We start from the raw sequence: 12345 nt of genomic DNA, 5'->3' as shown, positions 1-12345 counted from the left end.
GCATATGAAGACGTATGCTTTCTTCCAATTCATTAAATCGGGCTAATATGAATCAGGTGAATTGAGTTCTGCTTTTGGAAACTGGGTTAAGAAGGGGTGCACCGTTCCTGGAGGTACTGCAATACCAGGTCAATGCGTGGAGTGGACAGAGCAAGCTCTTTTTCCATCTCCCTGTTCTAAAAATCCATTTAATATATGGTCCCCAGATAGGGGACGTATCAGATATTAAACTGATAAGAACAGATACTACACTTGATCTTAGCCAAAAGGCCGAGAAGCGATAACCAGAATTGGTTTGGGCCTCGAGTGGCACCCTGGCCTATGCCGGACACATCTTAGGGAGAGAGAGCGAGAGGGAGACAAACCCACGCCTACACAAGACATTTTGTCACCCAAGCCAACCCTTGAAAAGGCTGCTTTGCAGAGCCAAAACAAGAAGAATGGTGCGTTTTGCAGCCGCCGCCCACTGCAATGAATCTGAATAACTCCTCCTTTAGGGCGCAAGCAACTCCCCTCCCCCTTGCAGTCTTTCCAATTCACGATACAAAAAGACGGACAGGACAGGTTGCCTGACTTTCCGTCACTGCCACCCTTTGCCATCCTTACCCGTAGAAAGCCCTTTCATCATCCCCAAACCCTAATCTTTTCCCTTTCCTTCCCAGCCCCCAAACCCTGCCCTCTGTACCTTTCTCACCACCCGCTTCCCTTCTCCTGTCATCCCCCTACCACCCGGGAAAAAAAGAGATTGCCCCCTCCTTCCACTAGCCCACCCTCCCACCCAAAGAACAACTTCTTCTGCGCAGCTTGTTTTCTAGGCAGCAGCGCTATTGTGATGTCATCGGGGGGCATTGTGACAAGCCGCCAGTGTTCCGTCTCTTCATGTTGTGCACAGTTCAAACGGAAAATACATCAACAGGCAGACTACAGAAAAGCTTACTATCAAAGGTTAGAGGGGGGCTTTCTCAGAGGGCTTTTTACAGTTTTTCTATTCCCAATTAGCCGTTTAAGTGTACTTATTGAAAGTAGTAATTCTTTCATAGGCCGCCCTTTCTTAGTATTTGACGTTCCTTATATTGCGGTATGAGGCTTCGCAGTAGGTTGCAAACATTCATCACCCATGACTGTCCCCAATTGAGCTCAGAAGCTCAATGTCTATCATGACCTCTCTTTTAGAATGTCCAAGAGCAAGCAAACTATTCCTCCAGGAGAGGGCGCCAACAGACTACTAAAGAGATCATCATTACTCAAAGAAAACCCCAAAAACCAATGCATGATAGGAATAAACAGGTAACTTTCTTTGGAGTGGAAGCGGAGAGATCGCACCAGATGCCAATTCTAGATGTTATCACACCTGTGGTCACTGCAGCAGCAGGTGAATCCACTTTGTCCAAAAGGGATCTATTCCATTCAATTGCAAATGATCTAGATAAGACAGAGAACTGCAGCACGGGGACATAGCCGAGTTGGTCAGGTTGAGTGGTGATGAGTTTGCTATTTGGATGAATAAAGAAAGTCAAAAGTGTGAAAGATAAAAAACAAAAGGAGGAAGTGTGAAAAGTGAATGGGCCAAATTGAGGTGCATATGAAGACGTATGCTTTCTTCCAATTCATTAAATCGGGCTAATATGAATCAGGTGAATTGAGTTCTGCTTTTGGAAACTGGGTTAAGAAGGGGTGCACCGTTCCTGGAGGTACTGCAATACCAGGTCAATGCGTGGAGTGGACAGAGCAAGCTCTTTTTCCATCTCCCTGTTCTAAAAATCCATTTAATATATGGTCCCCAGATAGGGGACGTATCAGATATTAAACTGATAAGAACAGATACTACACTTGATCTTAGCCAAAAGGCCGAGAAGCGATAACCAGAATTGGTTTGGGCCTCGAGTGGCACCCTGGCCTATGCCGGACACATCTTAGGGAGAGAGAGCGAGAGGGAGACAAACCCACGCCTACACAAGACATTTTGTCACCCAAGCCAACCCTTGAAAAGGCTGCTTTGCAGAGCCAAAACAAGAAGAATGGTGCGTTTTGCAGCCGCCGCCCACTGCAATGAATCTGAATAACTCCTCCTTTAGGGCGCAAGCAACTCCCCTCCCCCTTGCAGTCTTTCCAATTCACGATACAAAAAGACGGACAGGACAGGTTGCCTGACTTTCCGTCACTGCCACCCTTTGCCATCCTTACCCGTAGAAAGCCCTTTCATCATCCCCAAACCCTAATCTTTTCCCTTTCCTTCCCAGCCCCCAAACCCTGCCCTCTGTACCTTTCTCACCACCCGCTTCCCTTCTCCTGTCATCCCCCTACCACCCGGGAAAAAAAGAGATTGCCCCCTCCTTCCACTAGCCCACCCTCCCACCCAAAGAACAACTTCTTCTGCGCAGCTTGTTTTCTAGGCAGCAGCGCTATTGTGATGTCATCGGGGGGCATTGTGACAAGCCGCCAGTGTTCCGTCTCTTCATGTTGTGCACAGTTCAAACGGAAAATACATCAACAGGCAGACTACAGAAAAGCTTACTATCAAAGGTTAGAGGGGGGCTTTCTCAGAGGGCTTTTTACAGTTTTTCTATTCCCAATTAGCCGTTTAAGTGTACTTATTGAAAGTAGTAATTCTTTCATAGGCCGCCCTTTCTTAGTATTTGACGTTCCTTATATTGCGGTATGAGGCTTCGCAGTAGGTTGCAAACATTCATCACCCATGACTGTCCCCAATTGAGCTCAGAAGCTCAATGTCTATCATGACCTCTCTTTTAGAATGTCCAAGAGCAAGCAAACTATTCCTCCAGGAGAGGGCGCCAACAGACTACTAAAGAGATCATCATTACTCAAAGAAAACCCCAAAAACCAATGCATGATAGGAATAAACAGGTAACTTTCTTTGGAGTGGAAGCGGAGAGATCGCACCAGATGCCAATTCTAGATGTTATCACACCTGTGGTCACTGCAGCAGCAGGTGAATCCACTTTGTCCAAAAGGGATCTATTCCATTCAATTGCAAATGATCTAGATAAGACAGAGAACTGCAGCACGGGGACATAGCCGAGTTGGTCAGGTTGAGTGGTGATGAGTTTGCTATTTGGATGAATAAAGAAAGTCAAAAGTGTGAAAGATAAAAAACAAAAGGAGGAAGTGTGAAAAGTGAATGGGCCAAATTGAGGTGCATATGAAGACGTATGCTTTCTTCCAATTCATTAAATCGGGCTAATATGAATCAGGTGAATTGAGTTCTGCTTTTGGAAACTGGGTTAAGAAGGGGTGCACCGTTCCTGGAGGTACTGCAATACCAGGTCAATGCGTGGAGTGGACAGAGCAAGCTCTTTTTCCATCTCCCTGTTCTAAAAATCCATTTAATATATGGTCCCCAGATAGGGGACGTATCAGATATTAAACTGATAAGAACAGATACTACACTTGATCTTAGCCAAAAGGCCGAGAAGCGATAACCAGAATTGGTTTGGGCCTCGAGTGGCACCCTGGCCTATGCCGGACACATCTTAGGGAGAGAGAGCGAGAGGGAGACAAACCCACGCCTACACAAGACATTTTGTCACCCAAGCCAACCCTTGAAAAGGCTGCTTTGCAGAGCCAAAACAAGAAGAATGGTGCGTTTTGCAGCCGCCGCCCACTGCAATGAATCTGAATAACTCCTCCTTTAGGGCGCAAGCAACTCCCCTCCCCCTTGCAGTCTTTCCAATTCACGATACAAAAAGACGGACAGGACAGGTTGCCTGACTTTCCGTCACTGCCACCCTTTGCCATCCTTACCCGTAGAAAGCCCTTTCATCATCCCCAAACCCTAATCTTTTCCCTTTCCTTCCCAGCCCCCAAACCCTGCCCTCTGTACCTTTCTCACCACCCGCTTCCCTTCTCCTGTCATCCCCCTACCACCCGGGAAAAAAAGAGATTGCCCCCTCCTTCCACTAGCCCACCCTCCCACCCAAAGAACAACTTCTTCTGCGCAGCTTGTTTTCTAGGCAGCAGCGCTATTGTGATGTCATCGGGGGGCATTGTGACAAGCCGCCAGTGTTCCGTCTCTTCATGTTGTGCACAGTTCAAACGGAAAATACATCAACAGGCAGACTACAGAAAAGCTTACTATCAAAGGTTAGAGGGGGGCTTTCTCAGAGGGCTTTTTACAGTTTTTCTATTCCCAATTAGCCGTTTAAGTGTACTTATTGAAAGTAGTAATTCTTTCATAGGCCGCCCTTTCTTAGTATTTGACGTTCCTTATATTGCGGTATGAGGCTTCGCAGTAGGTTGCAAACATTCATCACCCATGACTGTCCCCAATTGAGCTCAGAAGCTCAATGTCTATCATGACCTCTCTTTTAGAATGTCCAAGAGCAAGCAAACTATTCCTCCAGGAGAGGGCGCCAACAGACTACTAAAGAGATCATCATTACTCAAAGAAAACCCCAAAAACCAATGCATGATAGGAATAAACAGGTAACTTTCTTTGGAGTGGAAGCGGAGAGATCGCACCAGATGCCAATTCTAGATGTTATCACACCTGTGGTCACTGCAGCAGCAGGTGAATCCACTTTGTCCAAAAGGGATCTATTCCATTCAATTGCAAATGATCTAGATAAGACAGAGAACTGCAGCACGGGGACATAGCCGAGTTGGTCAGGTTGAGTGGTGATGAGTTTGCTATTTGGATGAATAAAGAAAGTCAAAAGTGTGAAAGATAAAAAACAAAAGGAGGAAGTGTGAAAAGTGAATGGGCCAAATTGAGGTGCATATGAAGACGTATGCTTTCTTCCAATTCATTAAATCGGGCTAATATGAATCAGGTGAATTGAGTTCTGCTTTTGGAAACTGGGTTAAGAAGGGGTGCACCGTTCCTGGAGGTACTGCAATACCAGGTCAATGCGTGGAGTGGACAGAGCAAGCTCTTTTTCCATCTCCCTGTTCTAAAAATCCATTTAATATATGGTCCCCAGATAGGGGACGTATCAGATATTAAACTGATAAGAACAGATACTACACTTGATCTTAGCCAAAAGGCCGAGAAGCGATAACCAGAATTGGTTTGGGCCTCGAGTGGCACCCTGGCCTATGCCGGACACATCTTAGGGAGAGAGAGCGAGAGGGAGACAAACCCACGCCTACACAAGACATTTTGTCACCCAAGCCAACCCTTGAAAAGGCTGCTTTGCAGAGCCAAAACAAGAAGAATGGTGCGTTTTGCAGCCGCCGCCCACTGCAATGAATCTGAATAACTCCTCCTTTAGGGCGCAAGCAACTCCCCTCCCCCTTGCAGTCTTTCCAATTCACGATACAAAAAGACGGACAGGACAGGTTGCCTGACTTTCCGTCACTGCCACCCTTTGCCATCCTTACCCGTAGAAAGCCCTTTCATCATCCCCAAACCCTAATCTTTTCCCTTTCCTTCCCAGCCCCCAAACCCTGCCCTCTGTACCTTTCTCACCACCCGCTTCCCTTCTCCTGTCATCCCCCTACCACCCGGGAAAAAAAGAGATTGCCCCCTCCTTCCACTAGCCCACCCTCCCACCCAAAGAACAACTTCTTCTGCGCAGCTTGTTTTCTAGGCAGCAGCGCTATTGTGATGTCATCGGGGGGCATTGTGACAAGCCGCCAGTGTTCCGTCTCTTCATGTTGTGCACAGTTCAAACGGAAAATACATCAACAGGCAGACTACAGAAAAGCTTACTATCAAAGGTTAGAGGGGGGCTTTCTCAGAGGGCTTTTTACAGTTTTTCTATTCCCAATTAGCCGTTTAAGTGTACTTATTGAAAGTAGTAATTCTTTCATAGGCCGCCCTTTCTTAGTATTTGACGTTCCTTATATTGCGGTATGAGGCTTCGCAGTAGGTTGCAAACATTCATCACCCATGACTGTCCCCAATTGAGCTCAGAAGCTCAATGTCTATCATGACCTCTCTTTTAGAATGTCCAAGAGCAAGCAAACTATTCCTCCAGGAGAGGGCGCCAACAGACTACTAAAGAGATCATCATTACTCAAAGAAAACCCCAAAAACCAATGCATGATAGGAATAAACAGGTAACTTTCTTTGGAGTGGAAGCGGAGAGATCGCACCAGATGCCAATTCTAGATGTTATCACACCTGTGGTCACTGCAGCAGCAGGTGAATCCACTTTGTCCAAAAGGGATCTATTCCATTCAATTGCAAATGATCTAGATAAGACAGAGAACTGCAGCACGGGGACATAGCCGAGTTGGTCAGGTTGAGTGGTGATGAGTTTGCTATTTGGATGAATAAAGAAAGTCAAAAGTGTGAAAGATAAAAAACAAAAGGAGGAAGTGTGAAAAGTGAATGGGCCAAATTGAGGTGCATATGAAGACGTATGCTTTCTTCCAATTCATTAAATCGGGCTAATATGAATCAGGTGAATTGAGTTCTGCTTTTGGAAACTGGGTTAAGAAGGGGTGCACCGTTCCTGGAGGTACTGCAATACCAGGTCAATGCGTGGAGTGGACAGAGCAAGCTCTTTTTCCATCTCCCTGTTCTAAAAATCCATTTAATATATGGTCCCCAGATAGGGGACGTATCAGATATTAAACTGATAAGAACAGATACTACACTTGATCTTAGCCAAAAGGCCGAGAAGCGATAACCAGAATTGGTTTGGGCCTCGAGTGGCACCCTGGCCTATGCCGGACACATCTTAGGGAGAGAGAGCGAGAGGGAGACAAACCCACGCCTACACAAGACATTTTGTCACCCAAGCCAACCCTTGAAAAGGCTGCTTTGCAGAGCCAAAACAAGAAGAATGGTGCGTTTTGCAGCCGCCGCCCACTGCAATGAATCTGAATAACTCCTCCTTTAGGGCGCAAGCAACTCCCCTCCCCCTTGCAGTCTTTCCAATTCACGATACAAAAAGACGGACAGGACAGGTTGCCTGACTTTCCGTCACTGCCACCCTTTGCCATCCTTACCCGTAGAAAGCCCTTTCATCATCCCCAAACCCTAATCTTTTCCCTTTCCTTCCCAGCCCCCAAACCCTGCCCTCTGTACCTTTCTCACCACCCGCTTCCCTTCTCCTGTCATCCCCCTACCACCCGGGAAAAAAAGAGATTGCCCCCTCCTTCCACTAGCCCACCCTCCCACCCAAAGAACAACTTCTTCTGCGCAGCTTGTTTTCTAGGCAGCAGCGCTATTGTGATGTCATCGGGGGGCATTGTGACAAGCCGCCAGTGTTCCGTCTCTTCATGTTGTGCACAGTTCAAACGGAAAATACATCAACAGGCAGACTACAGAAAAGCTTACTATCAAAGGTTAGAGGGGGGCTTTCTCAGAGGGCTTTTTACAGTTTTTCTATTCCCAATTAGCCGTTTAAGTGTACTTATTGAAAGTAGTAATTCTTTCATAGGCCGCCCTTTCTTAGTATTTGACGTTCCTTATATTGCGGTATGAGGCTTCGCAGTAGGTTGCAAACATTCATCACCCATGACTGTCCCCAATTGAGCTCAGAAGCTCAATGTCTATCATGACCTCTCTTTTAGAATGTCCAAGAGCAAGCAAACTATTCCTCCAGGAGAGGGCGCCAACAGACTACTAAAGAGATCATCATTACTCAAAGAAAACCCCAAAAACCAATGCATGATAGGAATAAACAGGTAACTTTCTTTGGAGTGGAAGCGGAGAGATCGCACCAGATGCCAATTCTAGATGTTATCACACCTGTGGTCACTGCAGCAGCAGGTGAATCCACTTTGTCCAAAAGGGATCTATTCCATTCAATTGCAAATGATCTAGATAAGACAGAGAACTGCAGCACGGGGACATAGCCGAGTTGGTCAGGTTGAGTGGTGATGAGTTTGCTATTTGGATGAATAAAGAAAGTCAAAAGTGTGAAAGATAAAAAACAAAAGGAGGAAGTGTGAAAAGTGAATGGGCCAAATTGAGGTGCATATGAAGACGTATGCTTTCTTCCAATTCATTAAATCGGGCTAATATGAATCAGGTGAATTGAGTTCTGCTTTTGGAAACTGGGTTAAGAAGGGGTGCACCGTTCCTGGAGGTACTGCAATACCAGGTCAATGCGTGGAGTGGACAGAGCAAGCTCTTTTTCCATCTCCCTGTTCTAAAAATCCATTTAATATATGGTCCCCAGATAGGGGACGTATCAGATATTAAACTGATAAGAACAGATACTACACTTGATCTTAGCCAAAAGGCCGAGAAGCGATAACCAGAATTGGTTTGGGCCTCGAGTGGCACCCTGGCCTATGCCGGACACATCTTAGGGAGAGAGAGCGAGAGGGAGACAAACCCACGCCTACACAAGACATTTTGTCACCCAAGCCAACCCTTGAAAAGGCTGCTTTGCAGAGCCAAAACAAGAAGAATGGTGCGTTTTGCAGCCGCCGCCCACTGCAATGAATCTGAATAACTCCTCCTTTAGGGCGCAAGCAACTCCCCTCCCCCTTGCAGTCTTTCCAATTCACGATACAAAAAGACGGACAGGACAGGTTGCCTGACTTTCCGTCACTGCCACCCTTTGCCATCCTTACCCGTAGAAAGCCCTTTCATCATCCCCAAACCCTAATCTTTTCCCTTTCCTTCCCAGCCCCCAAACCCTGCCCTCTGTACCTTTCTCACCACCCGCTTCCCTTCTCCTGTCATCCCCCTACCACCCGGGAAAAAAAGAGATTGCCCCCTCCTTCCACTAGCCCACCCTCCCACCCAAAGAACAACTTCTTCTGCGCAGCTTGTTTTCTAGGCAGCAGCGCTATTGTGATGTCATCGGGGGGCATTGTGACAAGCCGCCAGTGTTCCGTCTCTTCATGTTGTGCACAGTTCAAACGGAAAATACATCAACAGGCAGACTACAGAAAAGCTTACTATCAAAGGTTAGAGGGGGGCTTTCTCAGAGGGCTTTTTACAGTTTTTCTATTCCCAATTAGCCGTTTAAGTGTACTTATTGAAAGTAGTAATTCTTTCATAGGCCGCCCTTTCTTAGTATTTGACGTTCCTTATATTGCGGTATGAGGCTTCGCAGTAGGTTGCAAACATTCATCACCCATGACTGTCCCCAATTGAGCTCAGAAGCTCAATGTCTATCATGACCTCTCTTTTAGAATGTCCAAGAGCAAGCAAACTATTCCTCCAGGAGAGGGCGCCAACAGACTACTAAAGAGATCATCATTACTCAAAGAAAACCCCAAAAACCAATGCATGATAGGAATAAACAGGTAACTTTCTTTGGAGTGGAAGCGGAGAGATCGCACCAGATGCCAATTCTAGATGTTATCACACCTGTGGTCACTGCAGCAGCAGGTGAATCCACTTTGTCCAAAAGGGATCTATTCCATTCAATTGCAAATGATCTAGATAAGACAGAGAACTGCAGCACGGGGACATAGCCGAGTTGGTCAGGTTGAGTGGTGATGAGTTTGCTATTTGGATGAATAAAGAAAGTCAAAAGTGTGAAAGATAAAAAACAAAAGGAGGAAGTGTGAAAAGTGAATGGGCCAAATTGAGGTGCATATGAAGACGTATGCTTTCTTCCAATTCATTAAATCGGGCTAATATGAATCAGGTGAATTGAGTTCTGCTTTTGGAAACTGGGTTAAGAAGGGGTGCACCGTTCCTGGAGGTACTGCAATACCAGGTCAATGCGTGGAGTGGACAGAGCAAGCTCTTTTTCCATCTCCCTGTTCTAAAAATCCATTTAATATATGGTCCCCAGATAGGGGACGTATCAGATATTAAACTGATAAGAACAGATACTACACTTGATCTTAGCCAAAAGGCCGAGAAGCGATAACCAGAATTGGTTTGGGCCTCGAGTGGCACCCTGGCCTATGCCGGACACATCTTAGGGAGAGAGAGCGAGAGGGAGACAAACCCACGCCTACACAAGACATTTTGTCACCCAAGCCAACCCTTGAAAAGGCTGCTTTGCAGAGCCAAAACAAGAAGAATGGTGCGTTTTGCAGCCGCCGCCCACTGCAATGAATCTGAATAACTCCTCCTTTAGGGCGCAAGCAACTCCCCTCCCCCTTGCAGTCTTTCCAATTCACGATACAAAAAGACGGACAGGACAGGTTGCCTGACTTTCCGTCACTGCCACCCTTTGCCATCCTTACCCGTAGAAAGCCCTTTCATCATCCCCAAACCCTAATCTTTTCCCTTTCCTTCCCAGCCCCCAAACCCTGCCCTCTGTACCTTTCTCACCACCCGCTTCCCTTCTCCTGTCATCCCCCTACCACCCGGGAAAAAAAGAGATTGCCCCCTCCTTCCACTAGCCCACCCTCCCACCCAAAGAACAACTTCTTCTGCGCAGCTTGTTTTCTAGGCAGCAGCGCTATTGTGATGTCATCGGGGGGCATTGTGACAAGCCGCCAGTGTTCCGTCTCTTCATGTTGTGCACAGTTCAAACGGAAAATACATCAACAGGCAGACTACAGAAAAGCTTACTATCAAAGGTTAGAGGGGGGCTTTCTCAGAGGGCTTTTTACAGTTTTTCTATTCCCAATTAGCCGTTTAAGTGTACTTATTGAAAGTAGTAATTCTTTCATAGGCCGCCCTTTCTTAGTATTTGACGTTCCTTATATTGCGGTATGAGGCTTCGCAGTAGGTTGCAAACATTCATCACCCATGACTGTCCCCAATTGAGCTCAGAAGCTCAATGTCTATCATGACCTCTCTTTTAGAATGTCCAAGAGCAAGCAAACTATTCCTCCAGGAGAGGGCGCCAACAGACTACTAAAGAGATCATCATTAATCAAAGAAAACCCCAAAAACCAATGCATGATAGGAATAAACAGGTAACTTTCTTTGGAGTGGAAGCGGAGAGATCGCACCAGATGCCAATTCTAGATGTTATCACACCTGTGGTCACTGCAGCAGCAGGTGAATCCACTTTGTCCAAAAGGGATCTATTCCATTCAATTGCAAATGATCTAGATAAGACAGAGAACTGCAGCACGGGGACATAGCCGAGTTGGTCAGGTTGAGTGGTGATGAGTTTGCTATTTGGATGAATAAAGAAAGTCAAAAGTGTGAAAGATAAAAAACAAAAGGAGGAAGTGTGAAAAGTGAATGGGCCAAATTGAGGTGCATATGAAGACGTATGCTTTCTTCCAATTCATTAAATCGGGCTAATATGAATCAGGTGAATTGAGTTCTGCTTTTGGAAACTGGGTTAAGAAGGGGTGCACCGTTCCTGGAGGTACTGCAATACCAGGTCAATGCGTGGAGTGGACAGAGCAAGCTCTTTTTCCATCTCCCTGTTCTAAAAATCCATTTAATATATGGTCCCCAGATAGGGGACGTATCAGATATTAAACTGATAAGAACAGATACTACACTTGATCTTAGCCAAAAGGCCGAGAAGCGATAACCAGAATTGGTTTGGGCCTCGAGTGGCACCCTGGCCTATGCCGGACACATCTTAGGGAGAGAGAGCGAGAGGGAGACAAACCCACGCCTACACAAGACATTTTGTCACCCAAGCCAACCCTTGAAAAGGCTGCTTTGCAGAGCCAAAACAAGAAGAATGGTGCGTTTTGCAGCCGCCGCCCACTGCAATGAATCTGAATAACTCCTCCTTTAGGGCGCAAGCAACTCCCCTCCCCCTTGCAGTCTTTCCAATTCACGATACAAAAAGACGGACAGGACAGGTTGCCTGACTTTCCGTCACTGCCACCCTTTGCCATCCTTACCCGTAGAAAGCCCTTTCATCATCCCCAAACCCTAATCTTTTCCCTTTCCTTCCCAGCCCCCAAACCCTGCCCTCTGTACCTTTCTCACCACCCGCTTCCCTTCTCCTGTCATCCCCCTACCACCCGGGAAAAAAAGAGATTGCCCCCTCCTTCCACTAGCCCACCCTCCCACCCAAAGAACAACTTCTTCTGCGCAGCTTGTTTTCTAGGCAGCAGCGCTATTGTGATGTCATCGGGGGGCATTGTGACAAGCCGCCAGTGTTCCGTCTCTTCATGTTGTGCACAGTTCAAACGGAAAATACATCAACAGGCAGACTACAGAAAAGCTTACTATCAAAGGTTAGAGGGGGGCTTTCTCAGAGGGCTTTTTACAGTTTTTCTATTCCCAATTAGCCGTTTAAGTGTACTTATTGAAAGTAGTAATTCTTTCATAGGCCGCCCTTTCTTAGTATTTGACGTTCCTTATATTGCGGTATGAGGCTTCGCAGTAGGTTGCAAACATTCATCACCCATGACTGTCCCCAATTGAGCTCAGAAGCTCAATGTCTATCATGACCTCTCTTTTAGAATGTCCAAGAGCAAGCAAACTATTCCTCCAGGAGAGGGCGCCAACAGACTACTAAAGAGATCATCATTACTCAAAGAAAACCCCAAAAACCAATGCATGATAGGAATAAACAGGTAACTTTCTTT

The 12345-nt window shown here is 46.4% G+C and overlaps 8 non-coding genes across 8 annotated transcripts; all 8 read right to left on the bottom strand.

Annotated features, from left to right (window-relative positions):
- Nucleotides 1-91: 91 nt before the first annotated feature.
- LOC142271362 (U2 spliceosomal RNA) lies at nucleotides 92-282 on the bottom strand. The gene has a single exon (XR_012736425.1). It is a non-coding gene; the product is annotated as a U2 spliceosomal RNA (small nuclear RNA).
- A 1387-nt stretch (nucleotides 283-1669) lies between these two features.
- On the bottom strand, nucleotides 1670-1860 carry LOC142271361 (U2 spliceosomal RNA). The gene has a single exon (XR_012736424.1). It is a non-coding gene; the product is annotated as a U2 spliceosomal RNA (small nuclear RNA).
- Nucleotides 1861-3247: 1387 nt separating this feature from the next.
- On the bottom strand, nucleotides 3248-3438 carry LOC142271360 (U2 spliceosomal RNA). Its single transcript, XR_012736423.1, has one exon. It is a non-coding gene; the product is annotated as a U2 spliceosomal RNA (small nuclear RNA).
- A 1387-nt stretch (nucleotides 3439-4825) lies between these two features.
- On the bottom strand, nucleotides 4826-5016 carry LOC142271359 (U2 spliceosomal RNA). Its single transcript, XR_012736422.1, has one exon. It is a non-coding gene; the product is annotated as a U2 spliceosomal RNA (small nuclear RNA).
- Nucleotides 5017-6403: 1387 nt separating this feature from the next.
- Nucleotides 6404-6594, bottom strand: LOC142271357 (U2 spliceosomal RNA). Its single transcript, XR_012736421.1, has one exon. It is a non-coding gene; the product is annotated as a U2 spliceosomal RNA (small nuclear RNA).
- Nucleotides 6595-7981: 1387 nt separating this feature from the next.
- LOC142271355 (U2 spliceosomal RNA) lies at nucleotides 7982-8172 on the bottom strand. The gene has a single exon (XR_012736419.1). It is a non-coding gene; the product is annotated as a U2 spliceosomal RNA (small nuclear RNA).
- Nucleotides 8173-9559: 1387 nt separating this feature from the next.
- On the bottom strand, nucleotides 9560-9750 carry LOC142271354 (U2 spliceosomal RNA). Its single transcript, XR_012736418.1, has one exon. It is a non-coding gene; the product is annotated as a U2 spliceosomal RNA (small nuclear RNA).
- Nucleotides 9751-11137: 1387 nt separating this feature from the next.
- Nucleotides 11138-11328, bottom strand: LOC142271353 (U2 spliceosomal RNA). The gene has a single exon (XR_012736417.1). It is a non-coding gene; the product is annotated as a U2 spliceosomal RNA (small nuclear RNA).
- Nucleotides 11329-12345: the final 1017 nt, after the last annotated feature.

This window comes from Anomaloglossus baeobatrachus, unplaced genomic scaffold, assembly GCF_048569485.1.
Source record: "Anomaloglossus baeobatrachus isolate aAnoBae1 unplaced genomic scaffold, aAnoBae1.hap1 Scaffold_3362, whole genome shotgun sequence".
In the NCBI taxonomy this organism is placed as follows: Eukaryota; Metazoa; Chordata; class Amphibia; order Anura; family Aromobatidae; genus Anomaloglossus; species Anomaloglossus baeobatrachus.
Note: the sequence above shows the minus strand (reverse complement) of the source record. Positions and strands in the feature narration are given on the sequence as shown.